Source organism: Rhincodon typus, chromosome 28 (assembly GCF_021869965.1).
Source record: "Rhincodon typus isolate 14 chromosome 28, sRhiTyp1.1, whole genome shotgun sequence".
NCBI classification, from domain to species: domain Eukaryota; kingdom Metazoa; phylum Chordata; class Chondrichthyes; order Orectolobiformes; family Rhincodontidae; genus Rhincodon; species Rhincodon typus.
In genome coordinates, this window is record NC_063359.1 from 29,697,041 (window position 1) to 29,718,223 (window position 21,183).

At 40.7% G+C, this 21,183-nt stretch overlaps 1 protein-coding gene across 1 annotated transcript in view; it reads left to right on the forward strand.

Moving 5' to 3' along the window:
- The first annotated feature begins 553 nt into the window (after positions 1–553).
- Positions 554–21,183, forward strand: part of gsna (gelsolin a) — a 70,643-nt gene continuing 50,013 nt past the window's right edge. The window contains exon 1 of the mRNA XM_020514350.2: positions 554–683. The gene's annotated coding sequence lies outside the window, so the exon portion shown is untranslated. The remainder of the gene's footprint in view (positions 684–21,183) is intronic.

The window sequence follows — 21,183 nt, forward strand, 5'->3', positions numbered from 1 at the left end:
AAAAATAGAAATTGCTGGAAAAGCTCAGCAAGTCTGCTAGCATCTGCGGAAAGAAATCAGAGTTAATGTTTTGGGTCGAGTGACCTGTCCTCAGAAGATGCTGCACAGATCTGCTGAGCTTTTCCAGCAATTTCAATTTTTGTTTCTGATTTACAGCATCTGCAGTTCTTGCGGGTTTTATTGCCTAAAATACAGAATTGAATGCTGAAAATTTATAGATTTGCCTTTTTTGGGGTCGAATATTCAACATTGGCTCTCCTTCAATTACCACTTTAATCCCAAAGAATTCCTAGTACAGTAACTTAAAATTGATTCACAGGATGGCTAGTTGCTCGAAATCTCTCATACTTTGCCCTAAATGACAATTCATTAGGAACTGACAAAATCACAGGGGGAAAAAAAATGCACGGGTTTAATGGAAGGAAACATGTTGTTAGTGTTTTGAAATGAAAAGGCTTCGCTTGAAATCTGACCAGGCTGCAGCTGCGGATATCACTTCAGGAGCTCACTGGCGCCACCTCAGTGAGTTTCTATTCTTGCCCGACCGAGAGGCAGGAGAATTGAGATGTGGATTTAGAGGGCGGGGTTGTTTAAGCCAAGCCCTACTTACATATCAGCTGCTTCAAAGCCATTGTGCCTTCGTTAGGGTTTGTTTGTCACTGTGCATTAAGTGAGATCGGGAGGTAAGGGGCGTTCTTTACTCTACGTTTGTCTTATTCCCCGAGTTGCGAGCTGCTCAGGCTGAGGAATGTGCTGTATGTAGAAATGAATGAGGGAGTTGTGCTCGGCCTTATTGTATGGGACTGGGTGAAATTGCTATGGGTAGTGTGCGTGACTTTCGCCGACTATCGTTCTCATTATGTGGTTTGTAGTTGAAAATCTTTTTTTTAAAAAAAAAATGTTCTTTTACCACTTCACCCTGCACAATTATTCAATTTTCACTTTATTGAAAACTGGAATATTTGTAACCAAATATGGGTGTTTGTCCGTCTAGAATCCTGCAGACTTAAAAGGATTTCACAATGTTCAGACTTGTCCTCGCCTCCGTTTGCATTCTGTGTTAATTCCCTGCCTGGAGTATTGTTTCCTTCTCAAATGGGCGTTAACCGGGGTCCACTATTGATCTAATTCAAGTTTTTGCATATTTTCCTACAGGCTGCGAGAATGGAAGGACTTTTTTTTCCACTTAAAAGAAAAATCTTCAAATGGTCTTGGTTTTTCTTTTAAAAAGTCGAACTCAGTTTAAAAGTTTTTTTTGATTTAAAAGAATTTAGTTTGTGCAAACTTTCTGCAATTAGAGTTGTTTCGCTAAGCTGATAGTGGTCTGTTGGGAGAATGAGTCAATGGGAAGAATTGTTGATGACTAATGCTGTAATGTATAAGTACATTTTTCCATGTTTAAAAACTGTTTATCTTCTGGTAAAGCCGAAGAATTTGGGCTATTTTTACTGCTGTGGTGATTTTCACTCGTCTCGCCATTTATAGAAGTTAACTAGTCCGTGGCTGCTTTTAAACGAGTTAACTTTTGGAGTTGGGCATCTTTTATCAACCAAATTGCCATAACGGCTCGACATCATCATTTTGATAGTGACAGGGCGAGAATCTTTTCAGTAGACATTGGGAATACAGCTGGTGCCACGTCTCCGATCGATTATAATCCAGCAGCGGCTATTCAGACGCACTGATCTGTGGAAATTGTTAACCGGTTATCCACACTAGTGTTTGGTATTTGTGACAGAGTAATGGCACGGGATGAAAGAACTCAAAATAAAATACTGGGGCTAAAATGATCATCCTTGAGTGCCCCCTTTTTCCTTTTTAAAGGTAGTAAATCCGACGAGGGTTCACTTCCACAATTAGTGGGAGCCTTTCTGCAGTTGGACCAAGTACAGGAAAAACTGCCAGTATTTCTGGAAGTGTATGCAAGATAATTTTTATGATTCTTTTTCGACCACATTGGCTTGACTTACAGTTTATATAATTATTTTAAAATAAACACACTCAGTTCATGAGATGATGATTGAGTTCTGATTCCCCAGTCTCAAGATACTGAATCTCAGTCAAATGGGGATGCAGCCGCACCCGGGTAATGAGCAGCAATTTAAATGTGGAAGAAACTATTCTTGATGACTGTCAGGAGTATGAATCACTGCATGATTTCATAGATAGCTTGTCCTGTTGTACTTTTCCTCTGGGTCAGCTCTATGTAGTCTCAATTCTCATTCCCTATGAGAAAGTGGATAAAGCACAGTCGAACCCCCCATCAGGATCATGTCACTTAAAGCATGTTTTTACTTGTTTCTGAATCGAGACTCTAAATTGTGCCCAATCCTTTCTGCTGCTGTTCCCCTAAGCCCAGAGCTATTGAGGCTGATGTACATTGCAGACCAGACCCTTGTGTGTCAAGCAGTCAAATCTTTAGGGGGAAAAAATCTTTAATCCAGAGGTAGGGACACTACCAGTGCACCACAAAAGTCCTTCAGTGTTAAGTGATGTACTCAGTTGGCTTGATGGCTGGTTCGTGATGCAGAATGTGTGGGTTAAATTTCTGCCCTTGCTGAGGTTACCATGAAGGGTTGTCCTTCTCAATTTCTTCCCCTTGCCTGTGGCGTGGTGACCCTCAGTTTAAACACTATCTGTCTCTAATGGGAAAGCAGCCTTCTAGTCTCATAAAACTATAATTCTTTACCTGTATCTCTCAGTTGCTTAGCTGTAAATTTACCTGTTGGTAATCTTGCTATATTGCTTCATCTGTATTCATTAGTTCCTTTATTTCACTTCCCTTTTTTGCTTTAGTGAACTTCTACTGAAACAAGACAATAGCATGATCATTTTTAAAATGTTTTGTGCTCTTTAAACTGTAAAATTTACCTTTTATCTTTATCTTTCTCTTTAGAACAAAAAGAGCACCTGTTAACACTATGGTTCACTTTTTGAAAAATGCTATTTTGATTAAAACTCTAATTCTCCAATGGTTTGTAATGTCTTTTTTTAAAGCTGTGGATAAGTGAAATATTAAATGGAACTGTGACTAACCAGTGAATTCAATTATGACTGATAAATCTGGCATTTTAATTTAATGGCCATAAACACTTGCCTGCAATTTTTGTTTTAATGATCTTTTAGGAAAGCAATGCTGAAATCAGTGGGCAGTTAAGAATGTCCTACAGGTGTTATTTTCAACCGTCTTGCTCAATATTTTGGGGGAAATACATCTGCGAATGGCAAGAGTATATAGAATGATCGTCCTCACTACATTACTGTAATCACTGAGCTCAGTATTTGTTCATGTGTAGTTTATCAGGTAGTCACTATAACGTGTGTTGGAGGAAGTTAAGGAGGATTGATCAAATTCTGAGGAAGTAAGCTGTTACTTTGGTTGCAGACACAGCTTTCACACTGAGGAAGCATGCAGAGAAGTTTAGTACCGCATTGTTTTGTGTTTTTATAACGAGGAGATTTCCAAACAGCTGGACTGAAGAATTCAAGAAATAATGTGGGTTTTCTTTTCTTGAGAATAATGTGTGCCTTATTAAGTGGTTTACCGACAATGGAGTGAATGCAGACTTAAATGAAGGTGTTCAAAAAAATTGCAAACAATTTTTCTTGACTGCAGCTGTTATTTACAATAGCAATAGCTCAGCAGTTCTATTTTAATTTTAAGTCTCATTGAGCAGTATTTACCTTCAATCTCTTCATTTCAGTGTACATCTTTCAACTAAATTTTGACATCTCATTGAGAGAGACAACTTTAAATTTACATTCCTTGTTATTTTTAAAAAGACTGAGTGAAGCCTTTTATGGGTACTGATTGGCCATTATAAATTCACAAAATAAATTTGTGATTTAAAATGTTGTTGTTAAAATAATTAGAAGTAAATAGAATAAATGAAGGGGGTGAAATAATCTCCAGTTAAACCAAACAAAGAATGAATCTGTTTGTGGTCTCTTTGAACAAGGGAGTGTTTCAGAATTACTATCTAATCTTAATATGGCAATGTAGTTCTCTATACTTTCTGAACTTTTCCTTTGCCGTGTTTTGTCTATACCCATTTGGTTGTAAACAGTAACAGACACATGTCCTCAGTGTCCATTTGAAAGGACTGTCAACACTCATTAGTGTCACAGACCTAGGCACTTGTTACTGAAGTTGGATACCTGATGTGATAATAGCTTGCAGGCTGACTCAACCTCACTGTATGCAAGGTAATGCTTTCTCATGTACAAGATTGTGTATGAACGCTACCCTTTTTCAGCCAAAGGGTTTGGAGTAAGAGAGAGGAAATTGAACAACTTTTTTTTAATTGTAAAACCATACCTGGCTCACTGCTGGGCTGGATGAACACAGCAGGCCAAGCAGCATCATAGGAGCAGAGAGGCTGACGTGATGAAGGGTCTAGGCCCGAAACGTCAGCCTCTCTGCTGCTATGATGCTGCTTGGCCTGCTGTGTTCATCCAGCCCTGCACCTTGTTGTCTCGGATTCTCCAGCATCTGCAGTTCCTACTATCCCTGGCTCACTGCTGTTTTGATCATAAGGTGTATATACTTTAAGAGTGCAACTAGGGTTCAGGAGATAAGACGATCTCCTATGAAGAGCTTTCAAGGGGTGCAGGTGCATAGCTGCTTGGAAATGGAGTCCTGGGTAAACAGGGTGGTGAAGAAGGCATTTGGTATGCTTGCCTTTATTGATCAGTGCATTGAGTGTAGGAATAGGGAGGTCATGTTGTGGCTGTACAAGATATTGGTGAGGCCAGTTTTGGAATACTGTAAAATTCTGGTTGCTCTTCTATGGGAAAGATGCTATTAAACTTGAGAGGGTGCCGAAAAGATTTTACAAAGATGTTGCCAGGACTGGAGGGGTTGAACTATAGCAAGAGGCTGAATAGGCTGGGGCTAGTTTCCCTGGAGAGTCAGAGGCTGAGGGGTGACCATATAGAGGTTTATAAAATCATGAGGGGCATTGATAGGGTGAATAGACAAGGTCTTTTCCCCAGGGTAGGGGAATCCAGAACTTGATGGCATTGTTTTAAGGTTGGCTGGGAAAGACTTAAAGGGACTGGAAGGGCAACTTTTTCACGCAGAAAGTGGTGTGTGTATGGAATGAGCTGCCAGAGGAAGTGATGGAGGTGAGTACAATTACAGTATTTAAAAGCCATCTGGATGGGTATATGAATAGGAAGGGTTGAGAGGGATATGGGCCAAATGGTGGCAAATGGGACTAGATCAGTTTGGGATATCCAGTCAGTATGGGTAAATTGGTCCAAAGGGTCTGTTATTCCGCTATATGACTCTTAAGATTATGCCCATATTCTGTGGACTTGAGAATGGGAGTTGATCTCATTGAAATGTATAACATTCTCAAGGGGGTTAATGGGATAGATGTTAGTGTTTCCCAGCTAGGGAATATGGGGATCAGAATCTTGGAATAAGGAATTGGTCAGTTTAGATTGAGAAATTTCTTCAAAGGGCTGTAAGGCTTGGGAGCCCTCTACCCTAGAGGGCTTTGGATGTTCACTTGAGTATATTCAAGTTTGAGATCTGAGAAATTTGGTTTCTAAGGGAATTGAGGAACGTGGAGATCTGTCATGGACTTATTAAATAGCTAAGAAGGTTTGAGGAGATTAACCTACTCCTATTTCTCTCTACTTGACGACAGTATGCATTCTCTAGCCAGCTTCTCTGAAGAGTACTTTAGTATCTTGAGACGACACAACATGGCACTGGAGGAACACAGCAGGTCAGCCAGCATCAGAAGAGCAGGAAAGTCGACACTTACGGTCAGGACCCTTCTTGTGTTCTGAAAAATGGTCCTAACCCAAAACATCAACTTTCCTACTTCTCAGATGATGCCTGACGTGCTGTTCCTGCAGCTCCACACTGCATTGTATCTGACTCCAGCATCTGCAGTTCTTGCTATCTACTGTAGTATCTTGTTCATAAGGGTGTTTAATCAAGTTCACAGCTATTAGGTATAACAAATTACACTAACCTCTCTGACATGAACCTTTTTTCCTCCTGCTTACAGAATCCTGGCTCAAACTCCAAACGTGTAGAATCAGAATAAACAGGAAATAGGATATCCTATTTGGATCAGTGAGTGGCATATATGCAGCCATTTTAAGGGGAGCTGCCTATTAACTCGAAGCCAATTTTAAGCATTCTGTTTCTTTGAGTGGCCTGCCAAAACATTCCGCACCTGCTTTGACAAGCTTTCTCAAATATAACATTTATGTTGCAGTAGGATTCATAAGCATTTTGTAACATTGTAGGAACTGGAAGCATGTTTGTAGCTGACTGCTTGCCTCAGTCAGTCTGAAATTCCCAGAGCACTCTTTTTGGGACATTCTTCTGCATCTTGTTGTCTTTCTCACCCAGATTCCTGCCATTCCTCTGAAGGGTTGGACCGAAGGGTCTGTTGCCATGCTGTATAACCATGACCGTTCTGGACACATCAATAGCTACTAATGGACATACTATTGATACATGTCTTGACAAGTGCTGACCAGTGACTGAAGCACAGGCAGAAATTCATTGTTTTACCCAATTCTTTTCTACATATTTTTGATAACCATTCTCTAATTTAGATCTCTATGGGGGTAGGGTTGGTGGAGGTGGGTGGCAATGAGACTAATCTGTAACACTATTCCAGATGCCATTGTTAACTCCATGTAGACCAAAGCCTTCTGATATGTAAAGGTTCAGCAATGAACTGGATTACTCTATTGTACAATTGGGACAATCCCATAAGTGAGGGAGTTGTGTAAGCCTGTATTTTCATAAATACCTAATACATTGGAAGTATTTTCAATGTTAAACAAACATTGTAATATACAGGCATTCCTTTCCCAGTCTGATTTCTTACAAAAACTGCAATATTATGGCAGGAGAGGGTGCTGTTACAATGTGATCGTCTCACATGGGAGTTGTCCACTTAAATCTGGACAAGGGAAGATAAGAAAAGGGTCATGTACACCTTGTTTGAGAGCTTTGAGCTCTAATGCCACTTCAGTGGCACTGTAGGTATTACAATACCAGATGGACTGTGAAGTTCAAGAAAGTGGCTCCCCTACGTGAGCAATTTGGAGGTGGGGGGTGGGGGGTGAGTGGAAATTGAGCAACAAGTCCTTGCCTTGCGGACCTTCCTCTGAGGGCTTAAAATAAAGAACACTTGCACTTGATTCTTGTGTTCCACCTCGTCCTGACCACTGCAGATGGCTATCTGAAATCTTTAACTAAAGACAGCCAGTAACTCGCAGACAAAAGCAGAAGTTGCTGGAAAAGCTCAGCAGGTCTGGCGGCATTTGTGAAGAAGAGATCAGAGTTAACGTTTCGGGTCTGGCGTAACTCGCTTCTGTTAGGGGTTTTTCTGATGTGTAGATAGGCAGCCATGCTACATCCATAATGAAACTGCCCCAAAGCATTCCTAATTGAATTCAAATTGTCTGCCGTTTTGTAACTAATTCTTCTAGTTCTAGAAACACACTACTGTTCTATGACTTCCTTGTTCCCCTCTTGACTTGCCTTAAACAGTTGCATTGCAAGAGTTCCTACCAGCTGAACAGTATGAAGCTTCAGTAGCAATGAGTGGATTGTTTTGTTTAGTTCAGTAATAGGAAATGTTACAATAGCTTGGCATTGCTCTCTGCAGGTTACACTGTAGTCGTAATCGCTACAAACAATGGAGTTAAGCAACTGGTTCAGTTCCTCATCTGCTAAGTCATATTTAGTAATTCTCAAATATTACTAAAGTCTCTTCTTATAAAAAGAGACTTTGGCGCACAACATCTACTCCCTTTTTAAAATGTCCTTTTTTAGAATTATTTTTGGCTGAGATCAGAAGCAAAATACACTTTGAACTGAAATGCTGGTCAGTCTCCACTTCTAAATCAAACGCTGTCCTTCTGCATAGCAAATCCTTACAATATAACAGGGGAGTGTCAATTTAAGTTGCCCTGTGTTGTATATAATTATAGTATCTTGTATCTAGGTGAGGAGAGAAAATTAATGAGATTCTTATTTGTGAAGTTTTAAATAAGAACTGAGTAGTAGGAATGAGACCATCCAAACTGCAGCATATAGATTACAGCTAATCACGATGATAATAGCCCAAAAACCCCAATAACTACGCTGTTCAATATGTACTTGTTTTTATCACTTGTTCAGGCTATATTTTGAGGTGGAAATGGACAGGAGGCTTTGAATAATGAATGGCATGCTGAAGAGGCAATCTTAAGTTGGAGATGAAATCCATGAATAATGATTTGACTTATGAAATAAAAAGCACACCAATTGAAATATGTGGCTTTTAAAGTTCCTTGTAGCCCACAGAAGATTAAGTTGGATACTACTGAATTAGTTGTAACACTTGGTGGCAAATTAGTTGCTTGAGTAGAACTGTTAAGGCGTTTTTGTAATGAAGTATGTGTGGCATCATCTGAGACACCGCACTAGGTCTGGTGTTCTTTTTGGGGGGCGGGGGGGGGAAATTCAAATCTAGTTTTCTTCTTCAGGACTGAGGTAAAGGCATTGATTCATTTTTGACTTATTCCATCATCTGGAGTATCGAGTAGAGTTGAGGGTGTCACACTATATACAGGAAGGATGTGAGTGCACTGGGGAGAGTGCAGAAGTGGTTTACAAGAATGGTTCCAAGGATGAGGAACTTTAGTCATGGGGATAGGTTGAAGAAGTTGCGGTTGCCTTCCTTTTGAAAGAGAAGGCTGAGAGGTGGTCTAACAGAGGTTTTCAAAATCATGAGCAGGCTGGATAGTATGGATTGGGAACACTTTCCCTCCATCACATAAGGAACAAGAATGAAGGGACATAGATTTTTTTGTATGTAAGCAGGTGATCTGCACAACGTGGTGATGCCTATTTAATGAGTTGATGCAGGTATGATGAGCTGAATGGCCTCCTGTGCTGTACCACTTGTGGTTGGATCTCAAAAATCAAATTCCAGTTGTGTCCCTTTTGAGTATTTGCAACATTTCTTTTTGTTATCAAGTTGTGTAGCGTAATCACGAATTGGAAGGCAGGAAGCTAGAATTTTTGTTTCTTAGTAAAAAAAAAAGAATGCATAGTCTCTTTTAAGAGGGGATGTGCTTTTCTAAGCTTGGTGATTTTAAACAAAATTTATTTGTAAGCAGCTGAACAGGGACCGACAGTTGTAAGATTGAAACATGTATCAATTGGCTCTGATTGCCAAAACATCAAAATAAGCCTAAGGTTTCCAATGTGCTGGAATCAGCCAATTTAAACCAAGCACTTAGTGACTGAAAACTAATTGAATTTAAATCTGATGTTTTTAGCAACCTCAGATAAATGCTATTATAAGAAAATCGAAAATATAAGGAGAGGGTCTTTGCAAATCGGTGTGAGTGAACTGCCATCTGAGAAACAAGCACCTAACTCTTTCAAGGAATCACCAAGCTCTCTCAGAAAGCGTCATCTTATCTGTAAAAGGTACCACGGCTGCACTTCCAGCTAAGAGTCTTCAGAGAAAACACCCCTGACAGGAGCATAAGCAGAAGAATGGCATTTATGACTAGGGACATAGTGGAGAAGGCAGAGCATTCTGGAAAACATGTACTGTTTGGATTTGAGACTAAGTTTTCATTTTAACTACTTTGGGTTATTTAAGTGGGACTTGTGTTTATTGGAATAGCAGACCAGTAGAATTCTGTTCGGGTAGGGAATAGTTAGGAGTTAAGGGGGGAATTGTTAAGTTTGTTAGTAGTTCTGGTAATTTGTTTAGGGTTAAACAAGTTGTTACTTATAAGGTGAATATCAGGGATTTTCTTTCATTTAACCTCCCGTACTCCGTAACGCTTTCTTGAACTGCTTTCCACCACCCTGTTTATGTGTAATTCCCTGGAAACCCAGTCTCCTTGTGCTTTTGTCTGTTTTAGGCATTCTCTTGAATTCCCCTCTTTGTCGACCTCCACACAAGTGGATGCAATTTCTCTGCAATTCACTGTCCAATCTTTCCTCGTTTTGAGCATCTCCAGCATGTCAATTGCATCTGAAGGTCCTGCATTCATTCTTCTGAGCAGGAAGCAAGCCTTCCATAGCTTTTTGTCAGCTGAAGCTCATTCTACCTAAGTTGCAAAGTTCTAAGTTTGAGTCACACTCCAGGACTTGAGCATGAAACCTAAGACTAGTATTCCAGTGCAGTGCCAAGGAATTGCTGAGGTGCCATCTTTCACTTTGCATGTTTAGCCAAGGTCCCGTATACCCTCCAAGTGGATATAAAATATCCATGAGACATTTGTTTGTTTTTTTGGAGAGCCACTTGTAGGCTATCACTGGTGTCCTGATCAATATTTATCCCTCCATCACCATAGTAGGAAAAAAACATTGCCATTACATAAGATTTGGAGGGGGGAGGGGTGTTATGTATGGAACCTCAACAATGTTTTTATGCAGGAATTTTTAACATTTATTGAGAAGCCACAATCTAGATGTAATACACGAACTCCATAGGTGACGAACAAATGATTGACACAGTTTATTTATTTCAGCAGCTTGTGATGGCGGCATCCTCTGTCTTGCCAAAACATTATGGAACTATTCCCTAGGTCCCATTCCCATCTTTTCTGGTCCATCTTTTCACCTGAAGATGAGGACTGCCTCTCTCTGAACACTGTTACTTATTGAGCCTGGTAGTTTACACCCTGTTAATCACCAGTTTGGACTCTAACATCCTAAGAACAGAAGTACCAGGATCGTCATCACCATTTCTGAACGCTTTTTTTAAGGATAAAGGGCTCCACAAGGTGCTATCCCAATGATTTTGAATGTCAACATGGAGTCCTGAACCAAGTGCCCCTGACATTTCAGGGGACTGTTTTTATGATAGTTGCCAGTACTTAGAAATTCTGTCTCCAGAAAAAGGAAAATCACTGCTCCATTAGCTCCTGGCAAGAGTTCTGTGCAGAAAAGACCAGTTTAAGGGCCCTAATTTCTTGCAAATTGCTTTGTGCACAGTAAGATCCCAGAATAAGCAAATTGGCTGCTAAGATTTTTTTCATTGTAAGTGACTGCACTAGAAAGGTATCTAATGGGTTGTAAAGTGAATCATGACATCCATTTGTCGTGAAGGGTGCTAAATAAAGTCAGTCTTTCACCACCGTCCAGGTCTTGAAACGGTGCAGTCCACTTATCCTGTGTCCATGTGACTGAAGTCGCTCAACCTTGTGCTATTTAGTCAATTCATAATTGATTTAACATTGTTTGAAAAAAGTTCTGTTTCCATTTAAATGGATAGCACAAGCTTAACCAAATAAACTAACCACCTTTTTTTAAAACAGTTACTTCCCACTTAATGTGTACATCTTGAAAGCACGATCTTTTGATCGTTTAAAGATGGTGAAAGTTAGTATCCATCATCATAAGATAAAATGAGAAAGCTCATTGTACGCTTAATGACATGTTACAGCTTCATAGCTGCAACTGATTGTTTTCAGTGTTGTCCCAGTTGCTGTGGATTTTGTGGTCAATGGCAAATGAACAGCAAAACTTCCTGCCCCAAGAAAGATGTTGACAGTAACTAAATGTCATCACTAAAACTTCACCAGGTATCCAAGACTCTAGCATTGTGTGGCTGTTTAGTGGCTTTTGTATTTTAAAATGAAGAAAAACAACTTGTTTTATAATCTACATTTTCAAAAAGATGAGTTTGGCAGATCATAATTCTGTTCAAATTCACTGGCCAGTCAGGTAGAAACTAGAATCAACCAAGAATCCAATTAGCAGCACCCAATGAGCCAAGAATTTGAGTTCTTGGCTTGGAGTGATGTCAGTGCCTTTGGTGTGGTCATTTTGCTTTCACAAAAATGAAGTTAACTTTGCACCCACAGGTTATGACTGGTTCACCACATTGGGTATTCAGTCAGTAAAGCCATTTGCCTGAAAAATGAGAAGAATTAGGCCATGAGTGGAACAATTGCACATTTCAGGTTTGAGATGGGAGGTGAGGGAAGCCTTTTAATCGTTCAAAAACATTCTGCTTCCATTTGATTCTTGCAGTTATTCAGTAACCTTTGCTCCAACTTTTCTCCAGCTTGTGATGAGATATGCCCTTGAATTTGACCTCACCAACTCATGCTTCTTTAGTTTGAGTAACAGACCTGAGTTTTAGTTATAAATTTCTGAAGAAGGGTCCCAACCCGAAACGTCAACTTTTCTGCTCCTCTGATGCTGCCTGGTCTGCTGTGTTCCTCCAGCTCAACACTCTTATCTCTGACTCCAGCATCCGCAGTTCTTACTATCCCTGAGTTTGTTTTTACTTTCAGTTGTTGAAGCTGGAGTTGTGGAGGAAACTGCTATATACAGCTGTCTGTCTCTGCTGCTGCAAAAGCTTGGTCTCTTGCTTCTGCCAGATTGGATTTCTTTCAGTGTTTTGCTCTGCTGGGCTAGAGTGAGGAGACTACCCGTGATGGTAACAGTTTTGTTGAATTTGCCTTTTTTGTGGGTGTGTTTATGGGATGCTGCTATATTGGAACAGTTGATGAGCACGATTTAAATAGTGTATTTTAAAGTTATGCCAAATCATTTTTGTTTGTATTTTTGACTGTAATAAGAATAGTGTTTTGCTTAAAGCCTAGTAGTTTGACCAATCAAATTGCATCTAGAATGCAGTGCCATACACTTAACTTTTATCTCATTTAAAAGATATGGTCTAGGTTATCTCCTTGATGTTTTGAAGGAGTTTGGTCTGGTCCATAACTTCTCAAACAGCTTGTTAATTCTTTTGTTTTAAACACTTTTTTTTTTACACGATCTAGCAACCGTAGCGGTCCTTTTTTTTTTTCAAATCTCTAGTTAGCTTTTCACATGAAAAGGTTTAAACCTACAAGTTGATCAGATTTTCACCACCCTGTGTTTTGAGAGTCGTGTGGTGCCTTTGGTCTATTATGGAAGAGAAGTCTTCAGTTCTATGTATTAGTCTGGTAGCAAAAAGCTTTTTGTTTTGTGGGTGAAACTTGATTCTTTTAAACTTTTAAGTTGTTGGAACCTCAAAATGAAACATTTTGCTGCAGTTGCTAGATGGAGTAATATGTCAAAACCTTCTGTTTGGTAGCTGTGGCTTTACACAATTGTATTTTGTCCTGCAATTCAAACCTTCACTTGGTGCAGTGGTAATGTCCCTGTCTCTGGGACAAAAGGTTCATTTCCCACCTGCCAGAGGTGCATCATGACTTGTTCACTTGGTGTAGTGGCATGTGTGCGTGATTTTGAGAATTTTGTTGTCAGTTGAAGGCTAAGACTTCATGAGTGCTTTATACGAGATGGATGGATGGAAACTGCTAGGTATATTTCTTAATTCACTTGTGGGATGTGGGTGTCACTGGCTAGGCCAGCATTTTACTGTCCATCACTAGTTGCCCTTGAGAAGGTGGTGATGAGCTGCTGCCTGGAGTGTGTAGCCCACTTTGCCAAAAGGAAGAGAGTTCCAGGATTTTGACCCAGTGAAGGAAGGGCAGTTGTATTTCCAAGTCAGGATAAGTAGTGGCTTGGAGATTTAAGACTCACCCTTCAGTGATGGCCAGCTGTGGTCTACCAACAGCGAATGGACTGCAGTGGTTCAAGAAGGTGCCTCACCACCAATCCTAGCTTTGTGCTTTCACAGCTTTACAACTTGTGGGCAAGTTTCCAAGTTGTATTCTAACAAGGCAGCCACAAGTATTCTCTGGTAGTGAGGTCATGTGGCTATTCTCAGATGCTGTTTGTTTTGTCACTTGTGGTGAGATATTTTTGCGCAATAACAGATTGCACCATCAACTTGCACTCTCATCATTGAGATGAGGGTTAATCAGTGACCGAGTGAAACGCCCACTTGGCAAACAGCATGCTGCTTAGTTGGGTGGCTTGTGTACAGTCCAGAGGTTAAGATGCATCATGAGATAAAGATTCTCTGATTATCCATGAAAAGTTTTGCTGCAAAAATGGGGAGGTGAAGCAAGAGAAGTTATTATTTGGCTTTAATACGATGGGTTGACGTGCTCCCACTTTTTCAGGAGAGTGCAGAATTATTAGTCCTAAATATTTGTGTAAAGTCCAATAAGGAAATTGGGAGAAATTCCATTGATGTAGTTGGAATGTGGAACTTGCAACCAAGCAGTGGTTGAGGTGCAAAGCATGGATGCAATTTGAGGGGGAGGATGAGAGGAAGGAAAGCTTTTCCCTAAAATAGATGCTCCAAGGGGTGTATAAATGTTGATTTGTAGACCTATTTTAGGTCAAGATAGCTTGTTCACCTATATGTTCTTGGACTATGCAATGTTCACTCTTATGGCTTGCACTCCCAAAATTTCTTTTAAAGAGGATAAATAAATTTAAGTTTCAGGCTGAATCATAGTGAACCCAGAGCCTGCTGAGGTCTTGCCTGTCTGCAGCAACACCATGGTCATGAGGGTGGCTGAAAATCCAGTCAGCCTCTTGCAGATTGATGGAGAGGGGTTTCGCATAATAGAAACCAGGGTATCCTTTTTAAAGTGAAGTTCCGTAGAATCCCTGTGGTGTGGAAACGGGCCGTCCGGTCCAACAAGTCCACACTGGCCCTCCGAGCATCCCACCCAGACCCATCCCTCTATAACTCACCTAATCTACACATCCCTGGACACTACGGGCAATTTAGCATGGCCAATCCACCTAGCCTGCACATCTTTGGACTGTGGGAGGAAACCAGAGCACCCGGAGGAAACCCACGCAGACACGGGGAGAACGTGCAAATTCCACACACAGTCGCCCGAGGGTGGAATCAAACCCAGGTTCCTCGTGCTGTGAGGCAGCAGTGCTAACCACTGAGCCACCATGCTGCCTTTTATTTAAAAATAATAACGTTTCCCACTTGCAACCCTGCAGCCTCTGGGACTCAACAGAAGTACTGTCAGACTAGGTGAAGTAACAACATTGTAAGTTTTAAACAGGCTGGAGCTACGCTTTCTTGCTTAAATAAGTCTACTTCTCCATCTTTGGTACCTGAGGAGTGTTTCATGTGATGTGTTTCATGGTTGCCAATGAGCGCACAGGTACAGCAAAAAAGGTAGAGGTCACGTGAGTAAGTCAGTTAGTAAACTCTGTGCAACTGCATTTCCTGAAACATCCTCCTTTTTCTTAATTTGCATGCAGTGTGGTTTGCAGTTACAAATTATCCAACATACATCGTCAACAATGAAAGTTATCACTCACTAACGGGAGGGTTTTTTCCAGGGCAGGTGAGTTTAATACTGGAGGGTGTAAGTTTAAGGTGAGAGTGGAAAGATTTAAAAGGGATCTAAAAGGGCAACCTTTTCGCACAGAGGGCGGTGTGTGTATGGAATGAGCTGCCAGAGGAGGTGGTGGAGGCTGGTATAATTACAACATTTAAAAGACATGTAGATGGATTTATAATGGATGTTTAGAGGGATAAGGGTCAAATGCTGGCAATTGGGATTAGATTAATTCAGGATATCTGGTCAGCAGTGCTGTTGCTGTGCTGTACATCCCTATGACTCTAACTATGTGGTAACCTTTAGTCATTCCACTTTTTTTTTTGGTCTGTGTCACCTGTGCGTATGTAGTGTTTCTTTTTATCATGCAGGTTTCCTAATGGTGTGCACGGGTCAGCTAGTTGTCTAGTGTCTTCCTTGGGTTAGTCTTTTTCTGTGTGTGGTGTGTTGTTTCCATAGTAACTGTTGCTACTGCCCCTACTGCTGGGGGATGGTGTACCTCCGGGACGAATAGTCATTTCTGTTTGGTGAGGTTACTGAGCAGCTGTCTGCAGTGAAGGCTCAGCGTCAGCCTCACTAGTTGTACACCATTCTCTGGTTGCAGTGATGGAACTGATTTTGTTCAGGCTCACTGCATACATTGGAGGTACTACTTCACTGCAGCTTCTCGAGTTGCTACTGGTGCTTCTTGAAATCTTAGACCAGCCTGTTTTATGGTATAATGATTTTTATCAGACTTGTTTGCTCATCTCTCTTCAAGCAGTCAACTTTATAAACTCAGTGCTGCTTTTTGCTGAATACCTGCATGAAACATTTCAGCTTCTAGCAATTGGGACAGTTCTTCGAGCAATAGATATGTTTCCTTTTACTTTGTCCTCTTGTCTGTCTCTTCTGCAAATTTCTTCTTCCCAATTTGTTCTCATTTAGTCTGCACTGTGTGTTGGCAACGTGATGTCTGTACTCCCATTAATATAACCAAGCTGACCACCGCAGTTGGCATGCTTGGAGACCAAGTTTCTCTTTACCAGCTGACATCTTCTGGCAAGACCTTTGATTTAGGAACTAAAACCTGAAATCTCTTTCCACTCTAAATTTTCAAGTTTCAGAGTGTTTATAGACTGATCATTTGTCTCTTCAGTTTATTCTCACCCTGAGCTTTGAAACTAGAAGGTGTAGGTTTAAGGTGTTTATATGTAATGTTTAATAGGAAGCTCAATCTACCAACCTTTTTTTCTTGCTGTCTGCTTGTATACTGTTTTCCTGGCACTGATAACCAAGTTGCTATTCTTTGCTTTTAAGAAAACAACAGAATTTTGTACCACGTTGTGAGGTGTGGGATTCCACTTGTCTCATTGCCTTGGGAAGTTTAAGAAGGCAAGAGGAAGTAGAATATTAACAGAGTAAGAACTGCCGATGCTGGAGTCAGAGATAACAGTGTGGAACTTGAGGAACACAGCAGGCCAGACAGCATCAGAGGAGCAGGAAAGTTGACGTTTCGGGTCGGGACCCTTCTTCAGACATGGGCTGCCCACGTCTTTGGCAGAGTGAGCAACTACATTCCGATAGTAGCGGAGAGAGCAGTGCAACAAGGCACGGCTACTCCTGGAGTGACTCCAAGCACCACCATATTCCTTTCTTCCCATTTTTGAAGAAGGGTCCTGACCCGAAATGTCAACTTTCCTGCTCCTTTGCTGCATGGCCTGCTATTCCTCCAGCTCCACACTGTAGAATATTAATAGCCACTTTTTGACTTGCCTAATAATTTGTGGCTGCTTTGTTCATCCCATGGGATTTTCAGGCTGGCCATTCTGATGTCAATGGTTGCTTGATGGGGAGACCCAACATTTTATGCAGTCGTCACATGAGAGTGGCAAGCTAGCCAGATCATAAAGTACAATTTGAATTTTGCCAAATAGTAAGCCTGTATTTCCAACCAACTTCATGAGAGAGGTTCTTTTACAGAGCTTGTTCCCAATTTAACCGTTGCAGACGCTGAACAGTTTGCATTGGTACTTGACAAACATTTTTTGTGATGGGACTAACGTTTTAAATACCTTTTTTTAAGAGCAATTTTTTTTATTTTGGATAGATTAACAAAAGCTATAATGCATGCTGCTGACTTGCAAGGGTTCGTGGCTTTAAGCAATCCTTGCTATTCTAGTGAACTGAAGCAGAGATCTCAACTTTCAAATGTAAATCCACATGCATCCAATTTAAATTTGTGCAACAAGTGGCTTTTGGTAACAGCTGAAATTTGAGTTGTTATCCACGCAGAGAAATCCATCTTGGACAGCTTCACTTTTTGAGTTGGTTTGCAGCAGGATGTTAGACCTGAACCCTGAGGGTTTAGTTGATGCACCATACCATTTTTTTTTTTTTTTATTTACCTTCCTGCAGTAAAGCCTATTCCACATTTTTGTTTTTCAAACTTTTAATTCTAACTTCAAATGCAGTCGAAGAAATGAGAAGGGCTTTGCAGTGCACTGCAGTTTTGAGATTCTCTCCCATACAATAGCATATTTCCCTAACTGATAATCTAAACATCTTCAGTTGAAATTGTAACTAACTTTTACACCTAGTGAGCAGTCTAAATTTCAACCTGATCAATATCTTTATTTCTCCACATGTACACATGAGTAGCAAGCTGGGAAGAAAGGAATATGGTGGTGCTTGGAATCACTCCAGGAGTAGCTGTGTCTTGCTGCATTGCTCTCTCTGCTACTTTTGGAATGTAGTTGCTCACTCTGCCAAAGATGTGTGCAGTAGTTTTTTCATTCTCTACACTAGGCAAACTAACAGCTGACTTGGTAGATTTCTTGCAAGTGTCTGAAACTTTCCCTAATCCATTTTCAAAGTTAGCTGTTGCCTTTTGACAGGTTTGTGATTCTTAAAGGCAGACAGCAGCTCTGCTTTTGTTTTATTGCTTTTACATCTGAAATGAAGTCTGAGTTTTAAGGTAGACTTCTTGGGGATAAGTGAATGAAGATTCCCTCAAAGGGGAAGTTGATGGAAAGGAAGAAGCTGGCTCTGAGAATATTTAGGCTGGACATTCGAAGTCCCCGTTTCACCCAGTGATTGCCATTACATTTTGATAATTACCATGTTGCAGGTGGGCCCTGTGGAAGGACTAACTCGGACATTAATTCTCTGAGACTCTCTTGAGGTGATCACCCAATGATGTGGACTGATTTCCTGCTTTGAATTCACTTTGCTTGTAAACCAAACTTGGATCTCCACTTTGGTTTCCTTTTTAAAACCATAGACTGAAACTTTTTTATTTTTCAAAAATATAAACTAAATCCAAGTACAATGTTAATGAAGGGTATCGTGCAGAATTGCTGTGCTTTCATTTTGTATCTGCAGCTGGTCTTGTTCCAGTAAGATTTGTCTTCGTATTCCTGACTAGAAACTTGGTTTAGGGGATGACGGAGTCTTTTCGAGCAGTGATAAAAACACTTCCTTACAAGTGAAGACATACAATGGTGTATTGCTTCACCAAAATGAACTGTTCCAGTTCATCTGCAGTAATGTAAAATGAGGAACCATTCAATCTCCAGTCAGATAATACAGCTTTAGAAAGGCTATTAGCCCCATGATCTGTTGGCTGCCCGTAGTTGATTAGCTGAAAATCTCCTTGGAACTCATTCACTATGAAACCCTGTCCTGTGGTTCTTTTAACCCACTTTGTTTCGATTCTTGAATGTAGTGGCTGTTGCTGATCTGGTCAGTGGGGCTTACAAGCTGCTCTATCTGCTTTTCATTCAGGTTTTTTTCTGCTGTCTCAAACTCTCAAGTTGTCAGGAATGAAGAAGAATCCCCAGCCTCTGAGGTTTTTGAGGCTCTGAGGTCTATTAAAATGAGGACAAGCACATGCGCATGGCTGTTTGCACAGCTAGCTTTCTCTTGAACAAGTTTGCCAACCTGTCATTGGAAGGATACAGCTTGAGGGGTTTCACTGACCAGGGAATCCTCCCACTCTTGCTGCCTGCCATGTGAAAGAAGAATAAATTTACAAGTTGATTTCTGACCTGTCTGGCTGCGTTATCAATGCATTTTCTGTGGATGTCAGTCCAGATGTGGGATTTTACTCTGGAGCTGTGGCTTTGCTGTGGCCCTACAATACTTCTGTCCTACTTGTTTTAAAACTGTAACGTTTTAGATTGTGACCCAGATGCTGAATTGAGACAATTTCTTAGTGCACAACATGAATGTTGCTGAAAAGACTTTTTTCTTTTAAACATCATTTTTTGTCTTGCACAGGACCAATTTAAACAAAAATACCAAGTCAAGGGGGACAAGTACCATTTTGTATTGCATGAGTGCAGAGTACTGATAAGTAGAGGTGTTGCAATAGAGAATGCATCTGTTGCTGCTTTGCCAGTTAAAGCCATGTCTGAACCCTCTTGTACAATCAATTTGCAGTGAAACATCACTAGGTGTTGAGTGATTATGAACAAAAAATATCCTGAGCCACAGAAGAAATGTGAACAATTAGAAAGACAAAACATTCGTTAAGAGCTAGAATAAGTTGCATTACAAAAGGATCTGGGTGTCCTCTTTAAACAAGTTACGCAATTAGTGTGCAGCAAGTAATTAGGAATGCAAATTAGATATTCACTTTTTCAATGGGGATGGGATATAAAAGTAGTGAACTGCTTAATGTCAAGTCATACAGTTTTATTGCCCTTTCTACTTTGGTTGGGGGACATCGTTGCATTAGAGGCAATTGAGAGAAGGCTCCTTGGGTTGATTGCCAGGAATAGAAAGCTTCCATTTTAATGGAAGGCTCAGCCTTTGCTCATTCTAGTTTGGAAGAATCCAATGTGAGGTGATCCTGTTGAAACAGTGTACAACAAGTTTTAAGTTAATGCTGAGGGGATGTTTTTCTTTGAAGGAATCCAAAACCCGAGAGGGACAGTTTGAGAATTAGGTCTTTGATTCAAAACTGACGTTATTTCTCTTGCAAGTCCTTACAACACAGTTAAGGTTAGAAGTTGCTGAATTGGGGCTATAATTTGATGTGGAGCTGGAGTCATGAGTGGGCCATGTGGTTGTTTTGCTCCATGCTTGTATGCAGTTGGTCCAAGTTGGAAGCCATTTCTAGAAGGGAAATGCCTGAAATAATTGAAATGGAGTTTGCTGCTGTTGATCTTTCACCAAATGTGAAAGAAAAGCCTGCAGGAAATTATCCTTGAGACCATCTGGTCAAAGTTCCCTTTTGTACTTTTTGTGGAGGGAGGGCAACTTAAATGGTAGGTCAGTCACTTAGCAGCAGGTTTGCTGTTCCAGTGAGGAGAAGTTGGATAAAGTGCATTCATGGACCAATGTGCAGTCTTTTTTTTTCACCGCTCCAGTTGAGCGGGAGAGTAACAGTACAATCCTGCTTCATACACTAGCTTTCTGTTTAGTAAACAATTAACTTCGACTTGGGTTTTCTTTTTGTTTTCATCTGAAGTCCAGGAGAGACAAAAATAATTTGAAAACATTCCTAAACTTTATTGACGTGAAGGCTTTGCAATTAAATATTTCTTTCTTGGTATGGGACAAACATTTATACTTCTCCCATAGCCCCACACTCATTGACTATAGATGCTTATCAGAGATCGGCACTGATGGAGTCTGGTCTCCATCCTTTGAGCAATAAGCAGCCCTTAGCACCGCACGTTTTTATACATGATTTTTGTTTTCCTTTTTGTTTTGACCTGAGCCAGAATCGGTGGCAGTTGTGAACTGTCAGCATTGATGAGCACACAATCACTTTCAAGGTGCAGTTAACTAAGAGTGGGGCAGTCAAATGCTTAGGTGGCAATATCTGTTTTTCCCCATGGATTGAATTCCATAGCTAAACTAGTGCAGCCTCTCTGAGATAGTAAGAACTGCCAATGCTGGAGAATCTGAGATAACAAGGTGTGGAGCTGGAGGAACACAGCAGGCCAGGCAGCATCGGAGGAGCAGGAAAGCTGACGTTTC